General features: G+C 40.1%; 1 protein-coding gene across 2 annotated transcripts in view; it reads right to left on the reverse strand.

The window, feature by feature from the left end:
• TET2 (tet methylcytosine dioxygenase 2) overlaps positions 1 to 17,865 on the reverse strand; it is a 69,980-nt gene that overhangs the window by 24,030 nt on the left and 28,085 nt on the right. The gene's annotated exons all lie outside the window — the stretch shown is intronic.

Raw genomic sequence — 17,865 nt, forward strand, 5'->3', positions numbered from 1 at the left:
GCACCCCTTGCCCTGGCCAACTCCCAGGCCCGGTGTGAGCCTGCAAGAACACCTAAGGGGTGTTTCACTATCCTAATGCATCTTGCACCCCCAGGTCTCCCTTTTTCTTAAAGGCTTGTTCTTCAGGATCAAGAGAGAGTCAAAATACAGAGTGACTTCCTTACCCCCTTCCTTATTTAACACACAAGAAGATATTTTAGGAGAATAAATCTGTCATAGTGGTACAAAAAATACTCTCTGCTTTTGAATTATTTGCATAGACTCTTCCGTCATCACATTTTGCCCTTGGTAAGGCAGAAAGTTATGTTGAAACCATGGTTCCCAGACTTGGTGCTAATCCTGTAATTTGATTAAATGGGCCAAACCTCTTTTGTCTGACTTAAAGGAGTATTGCCACCAAGTTTCCAATTAGAGGGGAAAACTTTTTTTCTGTCCTCAGTTGCCTGACAGGGTCTTTTAAAACTGGCATTCCTAAAGACCATGCAAGTGGCACAGTACACAAGAGAAAGCCATGCTTAACTGCTGTCCACAGGAACTTTTACAGTTCATGAACAGATTGGTAATATTGACAGAAACAGAGTGATTTTTTTTAAGGTTTGATGAAAATGCTTTTTTTCAGGTATCAATGTCCTTTCAAATTTACATATAGACATCAAGCATGGCTTAAATTGTACTTTGGGTTTTGAATTGAGCTCTGCAGCTGTGGAGCTAGGATTTTTTTCTTCTTTGTTGGGATGGGAAATCCCATTTTCTCATATACTCTTTATTTACAAAGTGAAGTTTTTAGCTGGATAAAAGTACTGACAATGTGCAGTTGAGTAAATTCCATACAATGACAAACTAATCCTGTTCACATGTATCTTCCCAGAATTCACAGACCCAGTTAACATAGGTAAATCCCTTGTTTGATTCTGCTTGTAATTTACTCTTTGTTGGTTTATGGTTCTCAACCAGTCACAAATGACAGAAGGCAGACAGATTTAAAGTTGCACAGAGAAAATCTGGACATGCATGTCTTTTCTGAAGCTTTTTATTTTTGGTTTGCATAAAGGAGAATCTGAAGGGTTCTCCATGACCAGGTCAGCTTTGCTCAGACTTCAGAGTCAGGAGAAGCATTATGTGTGGCTGGTATTGCCACTACATAGGAAGAACTATTATAATGAAAAAATCCTTCCATCATGGTTGCTCTGCTTATGTATTTATCCTACGTTAATATTTGTATGCTATTAAAAAATTTTCTAAGTGTTATTTAAATGCAATTTATATAGTTTTCAGTGCAGTATTGTCTTACTCAGTTTAGTAATATGATTCTAAAATGCTCTTATAAGTAATATTAATTCATTAAATACATTGCATCCAGCAGAATTCTCTCTGCTTGCAGGTCTGATTTCAGTAGCAGGACAATTCAAATGCGCATTTTGACCAGCAAGCACCTATATGATCATTTACTTTTGACCTCCTGAAGTTTATTTTTTTTTCTTCCTTTACTCAATTTATGTTTTTTTATGACAGAAGTAGAGAAGTTCTTGCTGCAAGTAACAGTACTTTAATCAAGAATTTTTGCAGGGAAAAGTAAGAACAGGGAGAGGGAAAAATGTGTTTGTCAGTCATGCCTGGGTTTTTTTGACATGGTAGTGTAGGCTTATTCCCTTCTAGAGGTATTTCCCACCCTAGCTTTTTAGTACCACAAGACATGAGCCTTTGCAGCTTTCCCAGGGAGATGATGTTCCACGCTTAGCAGAAAGCTGTGTGAAAAGGATTCCTCTGATGTATCATTCTAGGTCAGGCAGCAGAACGATGCTCCCAGAGTGTCTCAAAAATAAAATGCCAGACTAATTTGAAAGCCATTCTTTGCCTTCACACCTTTCATTCCTAAAAACTGCAGGTGAACCACAGACATGAGTGTGTAGGCTGCTGCATTTCGCAAGCATGAAATGAAATAAAGGGCACCATAGTGATTAACATAGTTCTGTCAAGCTGCTTCTAAAAGAATTATTTCTTTTAAAAAAAGTTTTAGTCTGTGCAACTAAGCTGTGAGAAACTTTGTCTGGCCCTCAAAGTCTGCCTTGCAGCTTTTTTCCTGGTGTACCCTGTGGTGTACCCTGTGGGAATTCTGAGAATTCCCAGGCAATCTTTCTCTCAGCTCCTTACTATCTATCTATCTATCTATAAGATAAACCCACTACTTTCTTTAGAAGTGGGGGCTCCCTGATTTCTCTAAACTTAGCTTGCAAACCCTTCAAAGGAGCACATCTGTGGTCAGAAAAGAGTCTTAGGTTCATGCTGTCCTCAAAACCCACAAGGTTATCTTGAATTATTGTTCATGGCATTCTCAAATTCTCATGGTTATATTCCCCCAAATTCTGACCACTTTCAGTGTAAAAGGCACTGGTGTTAGACATTGAAAAGAACTTAGAAATTATTTGATTCTTCAAAGTACAAAGTTAATTCATGCATTAAAAGTGCCAGATTTGTATTCTTTGAAATGCGTCTAGGATGGGGGTGACTTTGCATTATACTTCTTTCTGTCTAAACTCAAGTTATTCACTATCCTCAAGTCACACCTGAGTAAAAATCTTCCTCAAGCAACTGCAAATCACAGCAAATGTAAAGTAATGTAATTTGTAATGTAGAACTGGTAAAAAATAAATGGCCACGATGTCTTTATTACTGATTTTAACTGGGACACCATGAAGTAGTACTTCTACTTGCTTGCACCTTAAAAAGTCTTAGTGGTCGTCCTTACAATCATTGTGGGATGAAATCTCTACTGCTCAAAGTAAATCCACCTTCCCCCATGTGCAGCAGTTAGCCTTTTTAGTCTTTCCCATAGCTGTACTTTATCCAGACCATTTAGAAGTTCCACATATTTTTTTATTCAGCTATAATTCATCAGAAATTCAAGTCACATCATCAGCATCTGTGAAACAATTACTGCATCTAGGACTGACTCTGCAGTCTAATCCATCATAATTATGACTGGCCTCTTTGAAGATGCCGTGATGCGTGACTTAAATACAGCACATTACTGTGCAAATGGATCAGCATCTCATCCCACCAATAGGCATTCAAGTTAGAATTCAGACTGCCACTGTTGGACTTTTTCAGATGCAATCGATGTATGTACATTTATTTCTTGCTGCACACAGGGCACAAACTGGAAACTAGGCACTGAATGAGAGCCTCAGATTTTTTTGTTGTTTGTTTTATGGACAAGCTTGGCATATTCCTGCCACCTCTTATCAGTATACTGTGGAAGGTGTTGTTACAAGCACAACAGATATTTCTGCAGCAATGGAAGTTGTATCATTTTCTTTCACAGAAAATCTTTCTTTAGCTTTAGCTAGTTCTAGAGGTTAGTATCTTATTTTCTATAGCACCTGTATCTGGGGAGTTTGTGAATGCAAAGCAGCTCAGATGAATGAATGGATAAATACATCCACTGCAGGGGAGTACAATCTTCTGCAAAACTGGGCAAGATTCCCAGGAGAAAAAGTAGGTGGGGGAATAGCTGTGGTAGAGCATTCATAGACCTAAAAGGACCAAAATGTTGGATGTCAGATGGGTTGTTTCCCCTTCTGGGGTTAGCTGAGATCGACATTTATATCCTCAGAGGGTTTTTTTCCCTAGCAGAAATACACATCCTCAGATCAAAGCTTCAGCTGACTTGTGCTCAACTGATTATTGGTTTGAGACTTGGGAAAGCAGAAGTCAGATACCCAGAAGCTTGTTGATGGCTCACTGGGTTGTTCCTGGAGTGTTGCCACAGTCTCCATCCTAAAATATACGTATTTCTTTCTTACTGCAGCTTTAAAGAGCAGTTAAGGGGTTAATCTAGAAACTCCTCAATGACACTGTGACTGTATTCTGCAGAAGGTCATATTACATGAATATAATTGTCTTCTCTGGCATTTAGATCTACAATAATCTGTGTCAAACAAAAGAAAATGTGAGATGGATAAAATTGTTACCTAATTTATAGCTAATTTATCTTTAATTTACAGGGAAAATGGTGACTAGCGAATATAGATATAAGCAGACATACAGGAATGAGGAGCATGGGATTTGTGACATATGAGGATTAATAATTCATTAAATTTTATCCAAGCCAGGCACTTCAAAATTCATGCATTTTTAAAATCAACTAGTGCTAAATCTCCCTCAATTTACTGACACCAGTTCCTGCATTTCAGTGGGACAGTGGTCTAATTGCAAAAGCACTTTAATCAGTTTGATTTTTGACCTTAATATAGCGGGCATGGTAGTAAAGCTGAACAGTGATTTCCCCTCCTACATTACATAACCATCAACAGGACTGGACACTGCATAATTTCTACCCAGATGTGAAAAACTGTACTATTTTAACAATTGCATAAAATCAAGGGAAGTAAAAATTAAATGCTTCTACAATATGGGTGGAAAAAAAACAATTATGCAAAGGATATGAATTCAGGTTTATAAAATATGACTAAGCAAGAATTATAATGTCACATCACAAAGCTCTCCAGTTCCTATTTCTTGTGATTTGTGTACCATACAAACTTTGCACCTAATTGTGCCATGTAGCACTTCTAGGAAAACACCACAACCCCTCAAGCATGCTTTAAATGCCACCATGGTATGACCACATTAGAAATGTTTCCCAAAAGGTCAAACTTCAGAACCAGGCTGAATTTTAAGAAACAAAAGGACCCTCCCATTGGAATAACCAGATAATTCAGGATGAGGTTGGCATCTATGTCTGTTCTTGCCAGTTGTGAGCTCTTTTCTGTAGTTTAGGTTTGGAGTATGGTGGATCCAAGTGGTTTGTATGGACAGGCCATCCTATGGAGCTGCACTGCTCCCTAGGTTAGCTTGTTTGGTACTACCTTGGGTGCTGGGATGCCAACTAACTCTAAGAGCACTATTACTCAATTTCTTGAGCACCACCCTGACTATTAGATGTCTTTTACAAATACAGGGAAGATGACCTAAAGCACCTTTTCATCTTTTCTGGTTTTTTGAAAATCTTTGTATCCGATAATAGTAATGAAAGGCTGTGGGAATGGGAGTTATAGCCTTAAATCTCAGGGGTGTTCAAATGAGTGTATGTTGAGTGAAATGCTTTTGCATAATGAGAAACTTCTCCATGAAGTGTGGACCAGCAAAATTATTTCAAATTGTGATCCACACAGGACATAATTTGGTAATTCCCCAGTGCCTGTGAATTCAACACTGACAAAGATGTTGGGGTTGGAAAACAGAACAAAGCCTCTTTATTTTCATCTCAGTCTATTATGCTAGGCTAGGTGTGTTGAGCAGTGTTAATCAGGTGCACAACTTGTGCTTTGACCTATTTTTGATGTCTGGGGAAAGGATTTTATTTGAGGGATGATTTTCCTCTCAGTACTTCAGCTACTCCATGTGTCAAATGGTGATGGTGATATGGGCTGCTGATTAAAATCAGCTCCCTGAGAGCAACAGCTGACTTCTCTTGCTGTTCTGGCCAAGTTCTGCAGTGCAGCCTCTTGTGAGCACGCCAGGATAAGCAAGCGTTGGTGGCTGAACTGTTCCTCAAGGCACACTTGATGCTATCTACCTGCTGTTTAGGGAGGGTTAGCAAGAGGTCACTGTCATCATTATCTTCCAGTTTCTGTGATCTTTGTCCATTTGGCTTCAGACCTGGGTATAGCATGGATTTCTTGGGTTGATGACTTCCTAGCACCAGTCACAGGTCAGTTATCCATGATCATTTCATCACAGCTTTTGGCAGAGTGAAAACTGCTGGATGGAAAAAAAAGCCACTGGCAAGCTAAAAATTTCAAGGTTTCATTGTGTTGGGTCAGTAACATTAGAAAATAGACATATGAGCGGAAGAACTGATAGAAGAGAATAAAACCTTGTGGGCTGCAGCGTCCTCAGAAAACCTATTTACACAACTCTGGTTTTCATTATCCTTTGAACTTCAAATAGGAAATCCTGTTGGTCTCACAGCTCTGGTGAAAACAGAATGTTTTACAAAATGCAGTTTTCTTAAGTTTCTTCTTAAAAGTTGAAGATCATACTGAGAGGAGAGTGGGGAGAATGCAAAGAGAAGGTTGATGGCTCCAAGGTGTATTCTGGTGCTCCTGCATGTCCAGATGGTGAAGCAGAGCTTTCAGCCCCTTCCCTGGCCTCACTATGGTAGCCTTTACATCCCTCTACACATTCCTCCTCTGTTTTTCTCGTGGCTCTGCCACACCTAGGCTGGGATGTTGTAGTGAACTCAACTTTTGGCTGCTGTGTTTTTAGAAATGAGAGGCAGCCAAAGAGGCAGCTCCCACACTACACAGTGTACATTGTGTGTGCCAGTATAGCCAAGGGGCAGGTTCTGGGGATCCCTGCCAGGGGCAGTGAGCCACAAGATGCCCTGTGTCCCTGTGAGAGATGCTGCCTGCCCCTGCATGTCCTGCTGGGGCTTCACTTCCACTCAGTGGAGCTGGAGGAATTGAGCCAATACAAGGTACTTATTTTAGAAACATCTTACACTGTTTTAATTGTTGCATGATTTAATTTCAAAACGTGTTTTCATTCCCACTTGTGATTTAGTTTCATTCCTCCTAATTTCTGCTTTTTGCGACTTACAAATCAGACCAATTGCTCATAAACACATGGAAAAATAGGTTTGTCAGTGCCCTATTCCTTGGCTTCAGGGCAACACCAGCCAGACCTGTACCAGTCCACTCCAACCTGTTTTCAAAAGTCTCTGACAATGAGGGTTGCATAATAACACAGTTACATGCAATAATTAATCTAATTTATTAGAAAGCTTCTACCATTTAAAACATAACCTTAGATCAGCTCATCCCATCTGCCACAGACATGCAGAGCAGGGGTTTTTTTCCTTCTGTGCTATGACTTCTTTCTTTTCATGTAACTGAAAACTGCCATTAATGCTCCCCCTTAGACAGAATAAACAACCCAGTTCATGACATCCAATCTCCTCCCTGGGTGGATCTATATCCATACCCTTTGTTCCCTGACCAAATGCATGGAGGTCACATAGCAAATCCACAGTCTGTCCTCTGGAGACATTATGCACATGCTACACTCTGCTAGATTTTCTCTAAATTCAGATGTTGATATACAACCAGCTATAATGTGTATCTGTATAATCTTCAAAAAAACCTGTATGAATTACCTAGACTTTCCCCTCAGTAACTAAGAAGTTTTATTCCCTCACTGTATAAATCACACTGAAATCAACAGAACAGGCTAGTTACTTCTAGCAGAGCTTTATAGAAAAGGTTGTTTCCTTAAAACCTCTCAGTGTGCTTAAGTCTTTGAGCTACTCGCACAAAATCTCTTCTGACTTCCACTGTTGCTGGGGCACCACAGAAGATAACAATCTAATACATTTTTAGAGGTCTATGAGAAAATGCTCCCCGGAGCTATGGTTCCCATTCAGCTTTTCTGCATTTGTGTGTGGTCTTCAGGAGCAGCCTTCATGTGGGTTATTGCAATCTACACAGAACAATGGCATGGATTATTGGGCTGAAATCCACATCTGAGACAACAGTTATAGTTTACCTCTTCAGATGTACTAGAGATGAAAGAAAAGGTGGTTTTGATGACCAGAGCCAGCTGACAACCTAAGAGCAGTCAAGGTTTAATCCTGATAAAGTCAAAACTCTGGGAGAGAAACAAAATGTGAGCCAGTGGTGCCATACCACAGTTCCACGCACACAAGAGAGCCCAGGCACAAGCTCGACTGTTGCCATCCTCTTCAGCTTTAGGTTGGAGATGAAGATGTGGGATTACGTTTTCATTTTGAATACTCAATGTCCAAGCTTGGGAAGAACTTGGTCATTGATCCTCTTAGATAAAAGGGCTCAGGACCTAAACAAATTGTCAGTTGAGAGACATCAGCTTCACATCATGGCAGCATTTATTGAAGAGTTATACCCTAGGTTCTTAAGCCTGACTCAAAAAACAAATTTTCTGTAGTTGCCTTCTTGGCAACAGTATTTTTCTTCTCTTTCTAATTTTAGTTTTATATTCCTTGCCAATAGAGTTTTTAGGCTTTTCCTTAGAAGGCTGCTGTTAATCTTGTTCTGAGGATCAAATGATAGGCTCCAGTTCATGCTTCCACACAACTGAGGCCATTTCCCAGTTACTTCTTACCTTGTTCAATCCCCACTTACAAAGGATGTGGGTTTTATGTACAGCCACTTAAAACTTCTTAGTATTTAAGCATAAATGGACAGTATATGGGGAGTTCTATGTATTTTGTGACAAAACATTTAAGAAAACATTTAAGAAAACTACTAGAGAAAAAAGATTATTACAAGGATACAGCATTTTTCCTTTCTGTCAAATACCACTTTGGTATTCCAGGGAAACTGGAAGCTGGTAACAAGTCTAGATTTTGTGAATGGGATGATTGCTTAAAAATATAGCTCTATCATGAAAGTTTCTCCCTTTTACCAAATTAAAAGACTGGATAAAAACTTGGAATTGTTGTGCTGAGAAACAGTTGGGAACCCAGAACGAGCTGGCATTCCTACTTTCTTTTAATTTCCAGTAATTCAAAGGAACATTGTTTCTCCTGTTTAAATTTTTCACTTTGTGGCGGGATGCAACATGAAGAGGCAGAAAATTCACTGCTGCCAAGCTAGAAGGAGCCAGGGGAACTGGCAGATTGTGATTTAACTCTCACTAAGACTTTTAGACTCCCACAGCTGACACTTGGAAGAGCAGCATTTGAGCAGTCCTGAAGGGAACTGCAACACTTCTCTCTCTGTCCTTCCTTTTCAAATATTTTCAAAGCTTTGAAAACAGTCGGTTGTTCTTCATTCTGGCAATTTGCCACTTGCTGCCGGCTCACATCAGTTCATAGTCTTCTGAGGTATAGGGGCCTGCATGGATTTGAGAGAGTTTGAAACTAATGAAAGACCTTTGATATTTTGGGATGTTTAAGAGACATACAGAAATGGGTGAGTTAAAAGAGCTGTTGTCAGCCTCTGCAAAGCCCACTTCATATTCTCAGTCACGAGATACCATTTCACTAATTGATTATTGTCTGTCCACAACACAGCCATGCTCTTGGTGCACAAAGAAGCAGTGTGGATGAAAAGCTCACCATTGTAAAGACACACTCAACTGGATTTAGAAAGCTGGGAACTACAGACAAATCTAAGATATGAGACTACTTTGAATAAATCATAAATCATAAATCATAAATCATAGCTGAGTCTTTTTTCAGCTTAAGTAAACATCTTTCCTACAGATGATGAAAGTTAATGGAAGCCTTTTAAATGCCTCTCTTTAGTCTTCCTAAGAGGACCTAAGCGTGGGAGCTCTCCTCAGAAGGGTCAGGTGACTTTTCATTCTTTAAATCCACACCTCCAGCAATGAGGACTTGATCCCACAAGCCCTGCAGAACTGCTCCTACCTGGCAAGGTTATGCAGAGTGTTTGCCAGGCTAGTCCTTCAGCCAGCAGCCTCATAGCTGTGGTGGTCTTGAGCTGAGGAATGCAGGTGTAAGAAAGAACGCCCTGCATTGTGTGCTTGAGTTCCCATAAGCGTATGTGTGTCCTCATATGCCAAGTGGATTGCACAGCACAGTCCCTGCTTTTCTTGCCAACACAAACATATGATCCCTCTGTCACTCTTGGTCCCGCAAAACACATCAGGGAGAGAACAGTTTGGAGGGCAGAACAAGGAAGATAGGCATTAAGCTCTGATATATGCAACTGGTTTTACTCAGAAGAAATACAATGCAGTCTGTGATTGGTAGTGTTACTTCTATACAGCCTCTGGGGGCAATGAGCAGCTGCTTTTTCTTAAAACAAAAAGGCAGGGGGAGTTGGGAGAAGAGAAGAGACATCTATCAGGATATTCAATGTCTAATACATTGAGTTAAGCTAATATGCATACCACTGTCAAATGTATGTAAGGGCACTTTGGCTTGTTAACTTTTGAGAGTCAGCCAGGTTGATTATGAGTAAATGAGCTAATAATTTTACTGTGGGAAGGGTGAGGGACAAGGATGAATGGCAAAGTTTATCTGCTTGTTATATTCCCCAGCAAACAAACCTTCCTAACAGCCTCATCTAGCTCATAAAAGCTTTTTGCAGATAAATCAAATGTGTGCCTCAGCTTCCCAACCCAAAATTGTATTAAAAGTCTATGATAGGTATTGGTGATTAAGCAAATGTTCTGAAAAGTTAGTTGCACCTAAAATTAGAACTGAAAACAAGATGGGGGAAAAAAATGTATCTTGGAGTAGATGCGGTTAACCTTTATAAAAGCATTTGGAGGACTAAAGCAGATCTGGTGAACTCTAGAGACAGAACATGTTCCCATACTGCTGTGCATCAACTGCGCAGCATTACAGAGGGAAATTATGTCATGAAGCTGTTTCCTACCTTTTTTTTCTAGCCCTTTAAAGTCCTGTCACTGATAGGTCCTAACAAAACCATGTCCTCTCTTCAAGCAGAGGGGCCAGCTGAGCACACAGTATATACAGGACATGTGTAAGCATCATCCAGCATGGTCCCAGTCCCATCCTGGAAACTGATGGGGATCCCAGCAGCTCTCAACCTCCCCCTGCCTGAGCTCCCTGCCCCAGCCCTTGTTCCTGGAGCTGTGGAGGCAGAGATGTCTTCAGAGTAGTTAGATGTTTTCTCATACACTGCAGTGTAACCAGGCACCACAGAAGTCTTAGTCTGCACTTCAGTTTTTCTGTCTTCATTGAAAAAATTCAATGTCTTGAAAACAGCTGGTACTACTTAATGATCTTTTGGTAACTAAGGATGATTCCTTTTGTTATGCTCTCTGAAGATTAAATTTTGCTCTGGAGTCTATTGCCTGAAGGAGGCTATTGTAAAACAAGATACTTGGAAATCAGCAAAAAGATATTCGAGCTAAAACAGAACACCAAAACATTTTAACTCTAGTGGTGCTGCTGCCAATGAGTTAGAGAAAAGATCCAGACATTATACTAAAACGAGGCTGGTATAGTGGGCTAATGGCTGAGGAACTGCTTTGTACAAATGTTCACAGTCTTGTAAATGAATCAAACCTCCATGATACAGAAGATGCTCCTTTGATGTTCGGTTTTTAATCCTGACTTGGTCAAACGGGCTATCATGGAAATAACTACATGCTGGGCACTGCTGTTGCTTTAAATTAAAGGAGGGAAATACAGAGCTCAAGGATGTGCAGTCCCCTTTACAAGAGACTCATTGGGAACAGCTTGTGTCTACCGAATACTGAAAAGCTCAATAAGGATTCCAAAGGAAATTGCTATAAAAGATTAAATATGTGGTCAGCAGTAATAACTCTCCTTCTGTTTGTTGTGTCAGATTATATTTGTGTTGGAGGAAATTCAGATAGCAACAAGGAAGAGAGGGAGATAGATTTTGAGAGAGATTTTCCATTACAAGGTTAACAAGAGGAAGTGGATGGGGATGAGGGAATGTGCTCCACAGAACTGCAGGAAGTTGAAGTTGGAGGAAGGCAGTGCAGCAGCTAGGGACTGTGGCTAAAAGTTTTGATGACTAAAAACACTAAGAGTAGTTTTTAGAGATGAAATTACCAAGGTCTGCCAACCAACAGCCTTCAAGTCTCCATTGTTGGGATTGCCTGTGTACTCTGGAATCAGCAGGCAGTGACCCTTTGTTGGGTGTTAATTACAGAGGCTGCCCCCTGGATCTGGCTCACTAGGAGCCTACTGCAGAGTTTGCTCTGACTTATTTGAAAGTTTAAGCTCATGCTTTGCAACCCTGGCACTCGTTTCCAAGTGATTCAAATCAATCTTTATAGGAACTGGCCCATGCGACCTTCTGACCCCTCCCAGTGCAGAGCAGCTCCATAGGCTATCCCATTCTGCCAGCTGCACTGGAGTGCTCTCCTCCCATCTAGCCTGACACCAGCACACACTTGTTTGACCAGAAATCCCACCTGTGGGAATTGTGAAGCCACTTCTTTGAGGCTGTCTCTGGAGAGCCCTCTCACTCCCCACAGAGAGTTACTGAATGATGCTGGGGCTTGCATGTGACACGACTTCCTTTGCGCTCCAGCTGGAACAGGGTAGCGCCTTTGCCAGTTATTTTGCTCACTAGGTCACAACCACAGATGCAGACTCACAGGGAACTGCAGTAACCAATACATAACAATGCACAAAATGCAGGAAACACATTCTGTAAGCACTTTGAGCATCACTGTTTCCTCTTTCTGTTAAAGCTACAGATGTGTATTTATAATACACAGAACCAGGTTAATTAAGGCAAGTACTGCCAACATTATCTTTCAGAAGTAGATTTGCACATCATACATGACTCTCCCTGAATGATTCAGGGTGGCCAGATACTGTAAAACAGTGGCCACAGGCCATGAACTGTGTACAGTGTGGCATGGCAAAACACTGAGCACATAGGACAGGATATAGGGTGTTTTTTTCCGACCAGAAGCTCAGGGATGAACTATTCACAGGCATTGTAAAACAAACAGCTAAGCTTTTAAGTTTTAAATGAACTTGCTTGACTTGAGACTTAGTGGGTTTACAATAAGTTAACTAAAAAGAGGAGCAGCTGTAACAATCTGTTATTAACTTTTGTTCCCATTTGTGGCCTCATCATAATTTAGATTTGATTTTAGGTACAACAACTTACATAACTGCAAAATGATTTGTTACTTTATTAATACTTCAATTTCCACAGACTGTACATAGAAAAGAGGACCATAAACTTTTGCATCCGCTGCAATGAATGGAAAAACTGAAGTTGACTAGGCCAGAGATTAGATTTTTAGACAGAAACACTATGGATTCTAGTAACTTAAAGGTGCTAGCAACGATTACAGGAAAAGTAGTGGTGGTATTTTGTATATTGGTCATGCCCCAGTAACTCCCACAGCGCTCTTCTGTTATAATACTGAGTACTTCATGGGTTGACAATGTTTATTTGCATTCTTTGTATTTTTTTTTCTTGAAGGGAAGGTTTACTATAAGCCTTTAAAAAAATAACAAAAAACCCCTTTATGTTTAAACTCTAGTTTCTGTATTTCTCATCTTCTCATCTCATTCTAATCTTGTCTTTTCTCAAAGGGAAAAAAAGAGATTTATAGTATCTGAATAAGAAGACAGATAATATTAAGTACCTGACACCTCAAAAGAGCAAAGATCATCAGTGTTCTCTTTCAAAGTTATAGTTAGACAGTGAATTTGACAAAGTTAGGCTGTCAAATAGATCATCTGCTGAGAAGATTTACACAGTTCCCTCACTTGTTATCTCTACTCATGACACAAAGCTTAGTTAAAATCAAGTCACTCCAGATGAAAAATGGGAAACTGTGTTTCTTCACTTAAAATCTTTGGTGATTTTAAAATGTACAAAGTAGATGCATTAGTTTCCTGCCCTGTATGATGTTGATCCTAAATGCATATTTAGCATCAGAGCATTGGAGGCTGAGCCCCGGAAAGTCAAAATGACAGCACAAAGTCTTAGATAAGAGGGATATTACTGAAAGATTCCCCATACCAAGGAAGGTATGTAAATTCATACCCCATCTGACTTTGGTCCATGTTAAGTGTCTGTCTTACAATCAGAATTGAAAAATGCTTTACAGTGGAAACTGAATCAGTGTTGGATGGGCAGAAATCTTTCTTTCCTCAGTTCTACAATCCTCACAGCTGGTTGCTTTTATTGTCTGCATTTCAACTTTAGCTGTATTTGAGAGCTGCTGAGGAAGAAAGAAAATCTAGGAAAATCTCATGCTTATACTTCTTGTCTCACAGAAAAAGTTCTATACTCCTTTTGCTTTTATTCCTTCCCACTGTAAAACAGAGCTAAGAACTTTCTTGACTATCTTTAGGGGTGAGGAAAAGGGATTATTTCCTAGCTTTAAATGGCATTCTAGCAATCCAGAAAAACAAGCTTTTGTCATAATGAAAAACAGTATCATCACCTTTTAGCAGGTGATACAAGTGGTATAGCAAGATTTTTGGTTTTGCAAGGGTAGACCCTAGTTCTGTAGTTCAGACATAAAATAGGAATCTTTCTAGATACGAGGAGGAGTTTCAGAAATGCATAATCCTTGTCACAATTGACCTTTTCTCCCCCTGAGCTTACAGGTGTTTTCTCAAGGAGTAAAAATTCTTGTTCTTGTTCTTGCTGTGCATGGAGGAGATAAGGACAGTATCACAGAGGGAGGAAGTTGTGTTTTCTTAAAAGATAAATTGCTATTTAAAGAGGGAGGAAAAGAACAGACAGAAACTGTTTTGGGGGATAGTTTGCCCAGGGGAAGAAGAAAATATGTAGTATCACAGCTGAGACTAATTACACTGAAAAGACTAAGCAAAAGAAACTGCAACAGTGAAAAGGGAAATCCAAGCTTGTAGAAGTAAAATGCACCCACAAAGGGTAAGAATGGAAGATTAGCATTCAGATTTGAAACGGAATTGATTTGCTGACTTTCTAGAGAAAGAAAGAGGAAGGGTGGATTTTTGTGTTTTTTCTTGTTTGAATTTTTTAAGTCATCATCTGATTATATACTTAGTTAATAGCCAAAAAAAACCAGAAAAATCCAAATACAAAAGATCTTCCTATGCCTCAGCAAAGAAAACTGTCAGAGTCACTAACACATTGATTGAATCCTGCTTTAGGCAGGTAATGACTTGAAACTCCCTGCTGAAAACAAAGGTGATTCACAATGATGCATGACAGATGTAAAGTGCCTGTGAGATGGCACAGTTATTCCAGTTTCAGGGACAACAGGAGTTTATCTAAGGATAGAGGAGGGAGGGATTCCCTTTGCAAGGTCAGTTTAGGGGAGAGATCCAGGGGGAGGCCAGCTGTCTGTGCTTACTAACCTCTAATCCAGGAGGATGGCTTTATTTTGCTGCTCCATTACAGAACAGGTTAGACTGAATGCTGATGAGGTACCAGCCATCTAGGAAATAATTTTCTGTTTGGCTGATTTTGGTTCTGGTTGTTTTGCTTTCCCTTCCCTTTGTATGTAAAACAAGCGTTGAAGGAGTTCCTGAACAGAGGTCGCTCTGCTCCTCTCAAAGAGTGGCCTTGCAAGCAATGAGGCTCTGCTGGCCCAAGGGCTCACCAGCACTTCACAAAAGGCCCTGATAGTACATAAATTCAGATCTTCACCAGATAGATAATTTTATGTGGTCTGCAGAAGAATAGGCCTTTGTCAGAAGGAGATGATAGCTGACTTTGTTCGGGAGGGGGAGGGACGAGTATTCTCATTTTCTGTGTATTTCTATTCAGCTGCTGCAGAAACATCCCCATCTGCTTTGAATCTACATTTTAATTCCAAACCCTAGCAAGAAATACAGCAAGCTGGCTTGTTCTGCCTGGCAAAGTACATACATAACAAGTTTCTGAGCTGAAAGCTGTTCCAAAATCTAGGAATGCAACAAACTAAAAGCCAAGTTACCTGGCCTTGTGCTCTGTTTAACCATATGATGATGATAATCAAAAATAGTTTTCATTTATCTGTCCTTTAAATGTTGTCACTTACTCAAGAGTATGTGCTTTCTTTCCTATCTGCTCAGTCAGGAAAATTTGGATATGAAATGGATTTGGGTTTTCATTTCTCTGGTGAAAGGAAGCAATGGAGCTTTGTGTGCTTTTCCTGCATGATGAAAGGGTAGTGAAACAGGAGGTGCAAATTAAATTGTTGATTACTGTAATTTATTTCTGCATTAATGTAGTGTGACATGACTTTTGCTAGTAGCAGTGAATTCTTGCATGGTTTACACACACACACACACACACACATATATATATATATATGTGTGTGTATGTGTATATATATATGAAAGCTCAAAGGCTCATGTTAGCTTTAGAATCTCCACAGTTGGAGTTTCTGCTTGCCTGTCCTAGAGCATAAAATTTTATCCCTAACTGTCAACAGGTGTCAAAAGCAGCTGGAGTCAGAGTTGAACAACATTTCTGTTCTGATCTGATAAACTTGCAAATAAACCATGTGTAACTTCTGTTGTTATGGTCACCCAGCAAAAGCTACTTGTGATGCAGACCTTAAGTTAATTTCTGTGCCTGTTTCACAAGCTACAACAGGATAGTGAATGATATACAGACTAACTCACAGGCTGATAAGCAGAACTGCCTCTAAATTGTTCTTGGCTTAAAAGTATCATAGAAATGCAAGTTATTTGCATGGCACTCTAGAGAGAGTACAATTTAAAGGATTTTTTTTGATGGAAAGAAAATGGACAAGCAAAACTGTTCAAGCAAACTTAAGCTGTTGTGAGAAAAGAGAAAAGGAGAAGAGGGTTTACTGTGAGCTGAAAGAAAAAAAGAATTGAAAGATGCCCATTCAAATGCTTCATGTGCCTGCTAATTTTAATTAAGACTCCTCCTTTGTAACTATGCCACAGAGGCTGAGTCTTTAAAAAAAAAAAAAATTGTCACTAGGCAGATTTCTGAGAGTCTCCTGATTGAATCATCATTTTAATCTCTTCACTGCCACCCCCTCTCCTGAGCAGAAGCTACCCGCAGCACTCTGTGACAATTAACATGCTGAGAAATGCTACTGCACTCCTCAGGGAGTTTCAGTGATGCAAAACACTGTTCTGCTGTGTGACAAAACTACCAAAACCTTTAAAATATCTCTCTGGTGAAATATCATGGGTTTTAAAGCCTGGATGCACACCTTGTTTTCAATAGGAAAAAGTACTCTTCATTAACTTTTTCTGAAGAAAAAAACATTCCTTTCCTTCAATTCTTCTCCAGCCATCCCCAAAATCCTCTCCAAGTTTGGAGAACTTGACAAATACTCTGCAAAAATTACCAACCAGTGACAAAACCTGCTCTCTGGGTTTGTGTGTACTTTTACTTTCTCAAATCCTTCCTCATCCTTGCCTTACTGCTTCATGTTTAACCTCTTCCCTAACAAAGCACTAGAAACAGCTTCTTGCTCTGTGCCTGGTGTGGTCCCAGCCTGCTCTCCTGCACTGTTTCACTCCAATCCCACAGGAGCCAAGCCAGGTTTATTGAACTGGGTCACTGCTTTCAGCTAGACACCACCCACTGTACCAGTCTCCTCTCCTAGCAACACAAAAAGAGGGGGGTAATAAAAAAAGCGTCTTCTCTCTGTCACCTTTGTAAGTCACAGATCAATCCAAGCAAGGTCTGCCCACAGGGACATGCTAATTGAGATGCTGTTTGGCAGCAGACTCTGTCCTTGCACGAATGTTCACAAAATTACTAATTAAAAACAAGCCTCTTGCCCTGCTTCCTTCCCTTGACAGGCTAACACAGGCACATTTTTCCTTTCATTATTTTATGGGCAACAATAATGAACACACCAAAGAAAGAACACTTCAGGAACAGTTTTGTCTGAAGAAAATACCCAGGGTGGTAATCCCTTTCTTCTCTCACACCCCAATGGCTGCCAGCATTGCTGGGAGGGTACAGTCCGGGAGGAAGTTGTGAAGAGGAGGTGTATGGGGAAAGGTGAGTCACTCCAGGCAATTCTTAATTATAGTGAAAAAGGAGGAAATATGCTAAAGCTCAAGAAGTCTGTTTCTGTTATTCCAAAAATATTTTGGGTATTTGTGAGGAGAAAAAACAGATTTTCCATGAAGCCAGGAAGGTTAGGTCTCAGTGAGAAACCCTTTGAGTTCTGCTTCTCAGCTGAATGTCTGTCCTCCCATGGCCTTGCTTGGAAACCAGAAGGCACCAAGTAGAATTGCAGAGTGCTACATTACTCCAGAAAGCACACACCATGCCAAATAGGCAGAGCTCTTAATTACATCATAGATAACCATAGAGTAATCATTTAAACATGCAAGGAATGGGAGTAATTTTAATTCAGGAAAAATAGCTAAGTGGGTTGTGTAATGGGGAAAACCAGCAAATGCAG

This window comes from Erithacus rubecula, assembly GCF_903797595.1.
Source record: "Erithacus rubecula genome assembly, chromosome: 5".
In the NCBI taxonomy this organism is placed as follows: domain Eukaryota; kingdom Metazoa; phylum Chordata; class Aves; order Passeriformes; family Muscicapidae; genus Erithacus; species Erithacus rubecula.